Source organism: Aethalodelphis obliquidens, unplaced genomic scaffold (assembly GCF_003676395.1).
Source record: "Aethalodelphis obliquidens isolate GAN/ISIS:26980383/991018 unplaced genomic scaffold, ASM367639v1 scaffold28, whole genome shotgun sequence".
Taxonomy (NCBI): Eukaryota; Metazoa; Chordata; class Mammalia; order Artiodactyla; family Delphinidae; genus Aethalodelphis; species Aethalodelphis obliquidens.
In genome coordinates this window covers 17,313,779-17,326,138 of record NW_020837972.1, presented here as the reverse complement: position 1 = coordinate 17,326,138, position 12,360 = coordinate 17,313,779, and the positions used below count along the sequence as shown (strand labels likewise).

Here is a 12,360-nt window from a genome sequence, read left to right as displayed (position 1 = left end):
AAAAAAAAATTTTTTTAAACGAAACAACTAAAATTATTATAGTCCATCCAGAAAAAAATTGCTGAATAGTCTTATCTACTGTTAACATTTCTAACAAAGAATATTCACATAAAGCTCCTAAAAATTATCCTTCTAAAACAAAAATTGAACCATGCCTCTTTTCCTAACCTCAAAAACCTTCAATTATCCAAAGAATAGAGTTCCAACTCAGCACAATCTTTGCTGCCAGGCTACCTGGTATCAACGTGGGGTGGAGGTGAAAGGGAATGGCTTTTGGAATTAGATGTTTCTGGGTTGAAATTCCAGCTTTCCCACTCCTTGGCCAGGTGCTGGGGGTGCAGAGAGGATGACAGAGGTCCTGGGCTTAGGATCCTTACAGCTACAGATATTTTATACTGAAATATAATTCACATGCTATAAAATTCATCTTTTTTTTTAGGTCATTTACTTTATTGAATATCTTGTGTACTTTCTTATAGTCTTAATTCAAGAGACTTTCTTTCAGATACATGCCTAAAAAGCCTGAGAACAGCAGGACAGCCAGGGCACAAAATTCAAACTCCTGCCCGGGCCCTTCCTATGTCTTTCCCATTGAGGACTAAGCCAGCACTTCCCCTCTATCTCAACAGCCCAGTGATCCCTCCTTTATAGCTGACAGAGTGAAATAAAATGGAATCTGGGAGAACCAACCAGTTGACAGAGGGAAGCCAGAGAAACTCTCAAGAGAGATGGTCCAGCTGATTCTGGAAGCCGCAGCAGGTCCCTGGGTATGGCTGCATGCTGGCAGAGGTGACCAGGATGTCCTGGGTCATAGCCTGGCTCCAGACACAGACTGGATTCCCAGCCACCCAATCCACGCAACCAAGACACCATGCAACTCCCTGAGGATGCTGTCCTCCAGCCCTCAACCAAAGTTCACTGACTAAAAACATGAACTAAAAACAGATACTGATGCTTGATCTTAGACAAAAGGCTGAGAAATGATAAATTCATCCTTTTAAAGTACAGTTCAGCCATTTTTATTATTGTATATTCACAAACTTGTGCAAACATCACCACTGTCTAATTCCACAACTTTTTCATCATCCCGCCCCCAAAAAACCCCCATGCCCATTGTCAGTCATGCCCCATAGAGCTGCCCCAGCTCCTGGCAAATACCAATCTACTTTCTATCTCTATATCATCATTATTATTATTGTTATTATTGTTGTTGTTGTTATTATTATTATTTTGTGGCCATGCACCACTCAGCTTGAGGGATCTTAGTTCCCTGACTGGGGATTGAACCCGGGCCCTCAGCAGTGAAATCGCAGAGTCCTAACCACTGGACTGCCAGGGAGTACCCATGATGTATTTTTAAATGAAGAAATGCCATTACAATGTTGGAAAAATTGAGGTAGGGCGATTTGGGCAGGGGGCCTTAAACAGGCTTTCTTCCCCATCTGGTTTTTGACTGTTTGTTCTTCTGAAGTTGAGTCCAACAGTCTTGTGGGACTGAGCCCTTCACCTGTGGGATCTGATGCTAATGAAACAGAGTAGGACCCTGTGGGGACCTCCCGGGTTCAAATCCTTTCTGTGTCCCCTGTTTCTTGTTTGTAGGAAATAGGCTTTATTCAGCCTTCTTGACCTTCCGAGTTCGGAAAGGGCAGATTTGAACAGTTGCTTATCAGGGAAGGGAGGGGATGCAGAAACAAAGGAGGAGCAGTGAAGAAACAATAGTGCAGCCTTGGGGCAGGGTCCTGGTTCCTCCTCAAGGGATACACAGAACAATATCTTTGAGTTCTTCTGTAGGAACTAAGACCCCCACCCAGGTGGAGGATGGTAACTTCAGGCCAAGCACAAGATTCCTGGGACACTGTCCTGTTACCTCACCACCAACCAATCAGAAGAAAGTCTGCACACAGTGGGAGGTGATGAAGACTCTGACCCCATCCCCAAATGATTTCCCTTTAAAAACTTTCCTGGTCAAGCAGAACATTTGGAGGTGGCTTTTGGACACAAGTCCGCCTTCTCCCCAGGTTGCCAGCCTCCTGAATAAAGCAAGTTTTCCTTTCCAACCAACACTTGTCTCTTGAGGATTGGCTTTTGAGTGGCGAGCAGCCAAACCCACGTTTGGTAACAGAAGGTGAGTAGAATCTCTACTGAGAGCCAAATGAACAGTCTGGGAGACCAAGTGCAAGAAATGTCTCCAAACATAGAGCAAAATGATAAGGAAATAGAAATCTGTGGGGAAAGATAAGCGAGTTGGAGGATAGCTCCTGAAGAATGAATGAACACACAATAGGAGTTCCAAAACAAGAATAAGCAACAGATCAACAAATAATAGGAGAAAATGTCCCTGAAATTACTAAAGATCAGCAACTGCAGATTGACAGGGTTCACTGAGTTCCAGACTGGTCTGATAAGAGTCATATGTGGGCATATTCTGGTAAAATCACCAAACCTGGAAGATAACCATCTTACAAGCGTCAAGCAGAAAGCAGAAGATATGCACAAAGGAAAAAAAGTCAGACTGGCATTAGATTTTCATCTACGCTATGGAAAGATGACAGTGGACCAGTATCTACAGAAGAGAGAAAGGACTCCGACCCAAGAATCCTCTATCCAGTTTTCAAAATACTTTCCATCTATTGAGGCAAAAGGAGAAGAGTCAAGGATACCCCCAAGGATTCAGAGAATATAACTCCCAGGTCTTCATCTGAGGAAATGACTTGAGAAAAGACTTACCAGACTACAACTACACCTGAAAAGAAAACTGAAAGAAGAAGAAAACAAAAGAGAAAACAGTGTTAAGAACACAGGCATAGGATGTCTTACATCTAAGTGGATCCAGAGAGGGATTTGTGTAACAGAGAAGGACTCTTGAAACCAAATGGACCTCCTCTAAGGGAGTTCTAACAAACACTAAATTATTTCAGCCAAACCTCAGAGACTGGTGAGTGGAGGTGGGGAGGTAAAGGGTCTCATGGGTCTCATTGGGGAAGATGGAAAAGGAAAGGAGGAGAGGGAGGAAGTGAAAGTGTTCTAAAGGTCTCATCTCGGAGGGATGAGGGAGAAGGGGAGGAAACAGATCTAGGAGCTGGCAGGACAGTGCACCTCCGTGTGGGACATGGTGAGTTACAGGCTTCCCATGATCAGGACAAGGAAATTTGCTTTTGCCTAGTTGAAGCCAAGAAAGCAACATGGGTCACCAGCAGCTCTACTGGAGTCATCCAAAAAAAATTGGCCAGCGTTCTAGCTCTTGCTGCGTCTGCTCAAACCGGCCCAAACCGGTACAACCTGATCCAGAAATACAGCCTCAATATGTGCCGCCAGTGTTTCCGCCAGTACGGGAAGGACATCGGCTTCATTAAGTTGGACTAAGTGTGAACTTCTTGAATGGGTCATCCAGCATATCTACCATCCTCAGAAACAATACTAACTCTTTGTATATAAAATAAAAAATTTTAAACTTACCCAAAAGACAAGGAAATTCATCATGAAGGAAATGGAGAGATCTTCTTAACCAAGCCTGGGAACTCAGAAGCTATGAAAGAAAAGATGGGTATTTGACTATGTCAACATTAAAATGTTTTATGTGACAAGGGGTACCAAAAATAAAGCCAGTGCAAGTGATGGAGCTGGAAAACTATTTGTAATACAAATAATAGTCACCAACTGTGGTTGACTAACTTACTGTGTGCCATGCACCATCCTATTGACTTGTATTAACTCACTGGTGTCTAGAACAACAGTATGAGGTAGGAATTATGATGTTGATCATGACTGCTACTTCCCAGATGAGTAAACTGGGGCAAAGTTGAATGACTTGTCGAGGTCACATAGCCAGTCAGGGGCTAAGTTCTGAGGCGACCCTTGGCAGCCCGCCCCAGAAGACGATGCTCTTAATCACTTCTCTGCAATTAAGCCAAAGTTCAGATGGATGCTATCTCAAGAGCTTTTACAAATTGACCTGAACAAGACAAACAACCGAGACAGAAATGGGCTTAGATTATGAACAGGTTATTTACAGAGGAGCAAAACCAAATGGCCAACAAAAGAATGTAAAGATCTTCCAATTCAACAGTGGTCAGAAAAACGCTAATTAAAGAAGCAATAAGACATTGCATCCACTAGACTGACTGACATAACTAAAACGAGCAGTGCTCTCAAGTGTTGGCAGGAATATGGAGAAAAGGCCACTCTGGTACATGTGAAGTTTTGCAGCCATTTGGGGAAGCAATCTGGCAACATCTGTTAAAATGGAAACGAAACCCTTTGACCCGTTTATCCAACTCCTGGGAATCCGTCCCAGAAAAATAAAAGTACCAATACTTAAGGACAAGGATGTTGACGGGAACATTGTTTTTTTGTATGTGTGGTAGGAAGCTGGTCACAAAATGAATGCCCATCAAAAGGAAAAGGGGAATGATGGAATAAATGATGCTCCATCCACCCTATACATGTTTTAATAAAATAAAATCAATCCGTGTCTGCAGCCTGGCGGCCTGCTGGCCCTAAGGGCTGGCAGATGTGTTTTTGGTGAGCCAGCAGTGTTTTTATAAATTCCTGCAGGCTTCTGAGTCTATGATCCCCTGCAAATATTTCCATTAGACACAAAGTCTGCCGTCAAAAGGGCTACAGTACACAAACACACGTGGTATATGTGTGCTATTAACCTTTCATGGGGGGGCAGGGGGAGGTGTGGGTGATGATGTGGAGAAATTGGAACCCTCATACATCGCTGGTGGGAATGCAAAATGGTGCTGCCACTGTGGAGAACAGTTTGGTGGGTCTTTGATAAGGTAAACACAGAGTTACCATAGGATCCCAGCAATTCCACTCCTATGAATATATCCAGAAGAACTGAAAAAGATGTTCAAACAAACACTTGAACACAAATGGTCATAGCAATACTATTCACGATAGCCAAAAGGTGGAAACAACCCAAATGTTTATCTACTAAATGAATGGTTAAACAAATGTGGTCCATCCATCCATCCATACAATGGAATATTATTCAGCCATAGAAAGGAATAAAGTACTGATACATATACAACGTGATGCGGAGTGAAAGAAGCCAGAACTAAAAGGCCACGTGTTTTATGATTCCGTTTATAGGAAATGTCCAAAAGAGGCAAATCCATAGAGACAGGAAGCAGATTAATGGTCTCCGGGACCTGGGGGGATGGGAGAATGGGATGTGACTGCATAATAATGGGTTTGGAGTTTTTGTTTGGGGTGATGAAAAAGTTCTGGAACCAGACAGTGGTATTTGTTGCACAGCACTGTGAATGTATCAATAGTTAATGCCACTTTAAAGTAGTTAAAATGGTGAATTTTATGTTATGTATATTTTATCACAATAAGAAAAGATTCATGGAGCGGGACAATTAGAAAAAGAGAGTCTGAAAAGGTAACTGGGGGAGGGGCAATAAAGGAAAAGGGGTTGAGAAACACTCTGGGATAAAGACTAGTCTGTGCTTCAATATATCAAAGATCGTCAGCCTTAAAGCAAATACCTAAATAATTCATCTTTTTTTTTTTTTTTTAAACAGTGAGGGGGAATTCCCTGGCGGTCCGGTGGTCAGGACTTGGGGCTTTCACTGCCATGGCCCGGTTCAATCCCTGGTGGGGCAACTAAGATCCCACAAGCCGTGCAGTGTGGCCAAATAAATAAATAAAACAGTAAGACAGGAATAAAGCCACAGACCTACTGGAGAAGGGACTCGAGGCTACGGGGAGGGGGGAGGGCGAGCTGGGACAGAGCGAGACAGAGGCGTGGACATGTATACACTACCAAACGCAAGGTAGACAGCTAGTGGGAAGCAGCCGCACAGCACAGGGAGATCAGCTCGGTGCTTTGTGACCGCCTGGAGGGGTGGGATAGGGAGGGTGGGAGGGAGGGAGACGCAAGAGGCAAGAGATATGGGAACATATGTATATGCATAGCTGATTCACTTTGTTATAAAGCAGAAACTAACACACCATTGTAAAGCAATTATACTCCAATAAAGATGTAAAAAAAAAAAACAAAAAAAACAGTGAGGGATCTTGTAGGCCCTTGAGGCAAATCACCCTCCTTTTCTGCTTCTAACCCAGGATTTGGGGTGTGTTCTTTCACAGCCCACAAGGATTTGAGCTTGATCACTCTTTCTTGCCCAACTTTTGTCCGACTCTGTGTTACTTGGGACCTTCTGGGTTACCTGGGGTAACGCACGTTATATAAGCAACCGAAGTTAGTTTGCTCAGGAAACTGTCAAGCCTTGTGCTGGCCTGGACCATACTGCTTAAGCCAAGTCCAAATACCATCTGACAGAAGATGCGTCGTTACTTTATACGCTACGAAGACAGGAAAAGAACGTGCACCCACGATGGCAAACTTCTTATCACTTGAAAATTTCAATGGATACTTGTCACTCTTGTGCATATATTAAAAGGAAAATGGAAATAAGTTGACTAAGGTATTCCTACAATGTCTTCCTGCTTAGAATCTGACTCTTCTCATAACTTTTCGAAGCAGTCACACTGAGGTCTGTGTTTTTCACTCACCATCGTCCTCCGTGCCTTGAGAATGATGGTGATACTGCATTTCTCTCTCTTTTTTTAAAAATGTATTTATTTTTATTTTTGGCTGCGTTGGGTCTTTGCTGCTGCGCGCAGGCTTTCTCTAGTTGCGGCGAGCAGGGACTACTCTTCCTTGTGGTGTGAGGGCTTCTCATTGCGGTAGCTTCTCTGCAGGGGCTCTAGGCACCCGGGCTTCAGTAGTTGTGGCACGTGGGCTCAGTAGTTGTGGCTCGTGGGCTCTAGAGAGCAGGATCAGTAGTTGTGGCGCACGGGCTTAGTTGCTCTGTGGCATGTGGGATCTTCCCGGACCAGGGCTCGAACCCGCGTCTCCTGCATTGGCAGGAGGATTCTTAACCACTGCGCCACCCGGAGAGCCCGATGTTGCATTTCTTAAAAGACTGAAAAGCCGCTGGCATTGGGTTCTTGTGCCGGCTCAGGAATCATGCAGGGGAGCCTCCTTTTGACTCCTCCAATGGCAATGTTGCTATACATGTCTGATCCTCTTCTTGCCTCATCCCTCCTCCAACTCCTGTGTTCTTAGGAGTGAAAAAAGTGCTCCACTGTTTCCTGGAGCCATCGACACCCATCCTGGAGCTTTGGACCCCTGTGCTTTTGGCGCTCACCTTCCTGCAGGCAAAGTCGTCACTCCAGAATTGCTGCCCCCGCAGCAGCAAGAATTAAGACACCAGCTATTGTTAGACACAGTCCAAGACATTAAACGTCATGAAAAACAAAGGATACATTTAATTTAATTTAATTTTTTTTCAACTTTATTTTATATTGGAGTATAGTTGATTAACAATGTTGTGTTAGGGACTTCCCTGGTGGCACAGGGGTTAAGAATCCGCTTGCCAATGCAGGGGACACGGGTTTGAGCCCCGGTCCGGGAAGATCCCACATGCCGCGGAGCAACAAAACCCATGCGCCACAACTACCGAGCTTGCGTTCTAGAGCCCGTGAGCCACAACTACTGAGCCCATGAGCCACAACTACTGAGCCCACGAGCGACAACTACTGCAGCCCACGCACCTAGAGCCCGTGCTCTGCAGTGAGAAGCCACCGCAATGAGAAGCCCGTGTACGGCAACGAAGAGGAGCCCCCGCTCACTGCAACTGGAGAAAGCCCGCGTGCGGCAGCGAAGACCCAACGCAGCCAAAAATAAATAAATAAATTTAAAAAACAAAAAACAAAAAAACAATGTTGTGTTAGTTTCAGGTGTACAGCAAAGTGGTTCAGTTATACATATACCTGTATCTATTCTTTTTCAAATTCTTTTCCCATTTAGGTTGTTACACAATATTGAGCAGGGTTCAAAAGATGCATTTTTGCTTACATCGATGAAAATGGTATGCCAGGAAAGAGAAGCTCTAGAATTGTCCCCATTCTCACGATGTGGCCTCAGTTGGTCGTTGCTCTGACTTCTGACTGTCTTCTTTGGGGGTCTCTTGGCTTCTGCCCAACTCCAATGGAGGGGTTTATTTCTTGCATATCTTGCTTGGGTCCAGACTTCCATAAAAAGAGGACCTGACTGGATCGTTGTCACTGTCCAGCATCTTCCCTGACATGACTGGGTCTAATAGTCATTATACAATGGGAGTGGGTTGAATGGTGATCCTCAAAAAGATATGTTCACAGGCTTCCCTGGTGGCGCAGTGGTTGAGAGTCCGCCTGCCGATGCAGGGGACACGGGTTCGTGCTCCAGTCTGGGAGGATCCCACGTGCCGCGGAGCGGCTGGGCCTGTGAGCCATGGCCGCTGAGCCTGTGCGTCCGGAGCCTGTGCTCCGCAACGGGAAAGGCCACAACAGTGGGAGGCCCGCGTGCCGCAAAAAAAAAAAAAAAAAAAAAAAAAGATATGTTCATGGATTAATCCCAGAACCTTAACTTGTGAATCTTACCTTATTTGGAAAAAGGGTCTTTGCAAATACAATTAAATTTAGGATCCCAAGATAAGATCATCCTGGATAAGCCCTAAATCCAATGACAAGCATCCTTATAAGAGACACACAGAGAGGAGAAGGCCATGTGAAGACAGAGGAAGAGACTGGAGTGATGCAGCCACAAGTCAAGAAACAGCTATAGGGCCACCAGAGCTACAAGAGGCAAGGAAGGGTCCTCCCCTAGAGCCTTCAGAGGGAGTGTGGCCCTGCCAACATCTCAATTTTAGATTTTGGCTTCCAGAACTGTCAGAGAATAAATTTCTGTTGTTTTTTTTGTTTGTATTTTTTTTCCACCCAGACCGGGGCACGAACCCATGTCCCCTGCATCGGCAGGGGGACTCTCAACCACTGCGCCACCAGGGAAGCCCCAATTTCTGTTGTTTTAAAGCACCAAGTGTAGGGTCTTCCCTGATGATCCAGTGGCTAAGACTCCATGCTCCCAATGTAGGGGGCCCGGCTTTGATCCCTGGTCAGGGAACTAGATCCCACATGCCGCCTCAACTAAAAGATCCCGCGTGCCGCAACAAAGACGTGGAGCAGTCAAACAAATAAATAAATATTAAAAAAAAAAAAAAAAGTGAAGCACCAAGCCTGTGGTAATTTGTTATAGCAGCCTCGCCCCAGGAAACCAATATGCAGTGCGGAGTGCCTTTGTGAGCAAAGCGTATGTACCAGGCCAGCTGACAGCTGTCAATCAACCAGTGGATGGCTCCCCTGGGCTGGTCTAGTCAACTGAAGCTCAAACGGTGACATGACACGGTCCTCGAGCCATGGGCTTCTCTCTCAGCACAGCACAGAGTGACACAAGGACTGCAATTCCATTTTTAAAAACTTCCCCACTCTGGCCTTTATGGGTCTAAAACAATCCTTTGTTTTCAAACCTAGTATTATTTTTCTCATACACATTCAGTTGAAAACAAATTAATCCCCATAATGCTCTAGGTGGTGTCCCTGGAGCCTGCACTTGGCCTTGCTGGCTAATTGAGGGACTTCAGTGACACTGGCTGATGTCACTGCTTTCCCTTAACCACTCATTGCAGGGAACTGCTGCAGTCTTTCCTTGTGTCTATTGTCATGGAGGATCCAATCAGAACACTTCCTCTCTTCCATACTTTCATTGTACCCTGTGCTTTTTTTTTCTTCATCACATTTATCACAATATTAATTTAAAAATGATCTGCATAACCCCAATGTTCATAAGTGATCATCAACAGATGAATAGATGAAGAAGATATTACATATATATATATATATATATATATACACAGTAGACTACTACTCAGTCATAAAAAGGAAAAAATTTTGCCATAACAAAAAAAGATGCAAACTCACAGAGCACAAACTAGTCGTTACCAGAGGGGAAAGGGAAGGGGGGGAGGGGAAATACAGGGGTAGGGGAGTAAAAGATACAAAATATTAGGTATAAAATAAGCTACAGGGATATATTGTACATCACAGGGAATACTGCCAGTATTTTATAGTAACTATAAATGGAGTATAACCTTTAAAAATTGTGAATCACTACATTATACACTTGTAACTTATAGCAACTATACTTCAATTTAAAAAAAGAAAAAAGTAATTATTGATAGATAAAAATAAATAAATAAAATGAGCTGCAGAATTATTTGTTTAACCTCAATCTCCTCCACCACACTGTTAGCTCCATGAGGACAGGAGCTAAGGCTCTCTGTCTTACCATCATCTCCCGACTGCCTTGCCCAGTGCCTGACACACAGTAGACACACAAGAAATATTTGTGGAATAGACAAAGAAATGAATTCCACACGGCTTGGTGGTGGAGGCAAAGGCAAATCTGGGTACACAGACCAGAATCTAGACAACGTTAAATAAATGGAAGTTCCTTGAAACACATTCCCAGTGTTTCAAAGGTGCCATAAGGGAAGCACACCCTGGATCCACCAGGGTCCTTCCTTTAGTATACTTTAAGAGCTTCCATTTCACACAGGCTTCATCGTCTGACATGCTGTTTGTCATGACCTTAGTTCCCACACTTCCTCCTTAAGACAGATGTTTGCAGAACAAACAATCCCCAAAGGAAAGCTTGCTTGGCAGGTAGAACAGTAAGGTTCACACCCTTGAACAGAATACAAATTAATCTCACAATACGGGGAGGGATGGTTGACAGAGAACTTGCCTACCTGTGTCATGACATTCACACTCAAGGTCACCATCTCCTGAAAATGGCCCTCTTCCACGGGACCATGCCCTTCAGAGGTGATTGGGTTCTCACCCAGCTTCAGGGTGTGACTCTTGATTAGTTTTAGCCAATCGTGGTGGTTTCACTCTCCTTGCCAAGACATTGCTGTAGGCTCAGAGATGTGACACAATTCTGACCTATAGGATGTGAGGGGAAGTCTAGGGATGTGTTTCAGAAAATTTTCTAGTGATTCCATTCCTAAGTATATGTCCCGGAGAACTGAAGATCAGTTACTTAAATAAATACATGTACAGGCACGTTCACAGCAGCACTGTTCGCAAGAGCCAAAAGGTAGGAAGAGCCGAAACATCCATCAGCAGCTGAACGGATAAACTCAATGTGGCATATCCACGCGATGGATTATCAGAAAAGGGAACGAAGTACGGATGCATGCTACAGTGTGGATGGACCTCGAGCACATTGGATGAAGTGAAAAAAGCCACAAAAAAGGCCACGTACTGGGACTTCCCTGGCGGTCCGGTGGTTAGGACTCCGCGCTTCTTCCACTGCAGTGGGACACAGGTTCGACCTCTGGCTGGGGAACTAAGATCCACATGATGCGCAGCCTGGCCAAAATAAAAAAAGGAAAAAAGGCCCCACATTGTATGATTCCAATGTCCAGAAGAGGCAAATCCTTAGAGACAGAAAGATTAGTGGTTTCGCAGGAATCGGAGGGGAGGGAGAGAGGAATGGCTGTTGAGTGGGTATGAGCTCTCCTCTGCAGGGTCATGCAGATGTTTTGGAACTCAATAGAGATGGTGGCTGCAAACACTGTGAAGGTACTAAATGCCACTGAATCGTTTACTTATAAAATGGTTAATTTTATGTCGCGTGAATTTCACCTCAAATGAAAAAAAAAAAAAACCTTTGGAATTCTTGCCTAAGGATTTAAATGTTTGGTGCAGCTGAGGCCTGCCACCTCCGTTCCCCCCGTTTTTTTTTTTTTTTTTTTTGCAGTACGCGGGCCTCTCACTGTTGTGGCCTCTCCTGTTGCGGAGCACAGGCTCCGGACGCGCAGGCTCAGCGGCCATGGCTCACGGGCCCAGCCGCTCCGTGGCATGTAGGGATCTTCCCAGACCAGGGCACGAACCCGTGTCCCCTGCATCGGCAGGCGAACTCTCAACCACTGCGCCACCAGGGAAGCCCCCACCCCCCCTCTTTTTAAAAAAAATTTTTGGTCGCACCACGGCATGCGGGGTCTCCGCCTGCAGTGGAAGCATGGAAGTCCCAGCTGAGTCCTTTTGTGAGGAAACAAGCTAAGGCCAAACCAGTATATTAAAGGATGGCTGAGTGCAAAGATGGAAAGAACCTGGGCTCAATTACATCATTGGCAAGTGCTGGGAACTCAATATCTGAACTTCTGATTATGCAAGATAGTAAATGCCCTCTTTACTTAAAGCCAGCTCTAGTTAGGTTTTTTATTACTGGCAGCCAAAAGACTCCAAAGAAGGTTCTGAAAAATGAAGGCAAAGGTATTGATTTTATCCAAATGGGAGCAACAATCACACGACTAACAGTAGCCATGTTCGTGCGTCTCTCCCTGGAGAGAAAAGATAGCGTAATGAGTTGCTACAGCTAAAGTGAAAGAAACAAACCTTTTCAGCTTGTAGGTAGACAGCTAATGATAAAGAATTCTCAAGTGCAGTTAAATCTCA

The 12,360-nt window shown here is 44.6% G+C and overlaps 1 long non-coding RNA gene and 1 pseudogene across 2 annotated transcripts in view; one reads left to right on the top strand and one right to left on the bottom strand.

Annotated features, from left to right (window-relative positions):
- Positions 1 to 11,262, bottom strand: part of LOC113629929 (uncharacterized) — a 46,916-nt gene extending 35,654 nt beyond the window's left edge. For both annotated transcript variants that reach the window (XR_003436759.1, XR_003436758.1), the window contains exons 1-2: positions 10,647 to 11,262; positions 3,457 to 3,526 (exon numbers count right to left, since the gene is read on the bottom strand). This is a non-coding gene — a long non-coding RNA (uncharacterized LOC113629929). The remainder of the gene's footprint in view (positions 1 to 3,456; positions 3,527 to 10,646) is intronic.
- Positions 2,825 to 3,454, top strand: LOC113629928 (40S ribosomal protein S29 pseudogene; annotated as a pseudogene).
- Positions 11,263 to 12,360: the final 1,098 nt, after the last annotated feature.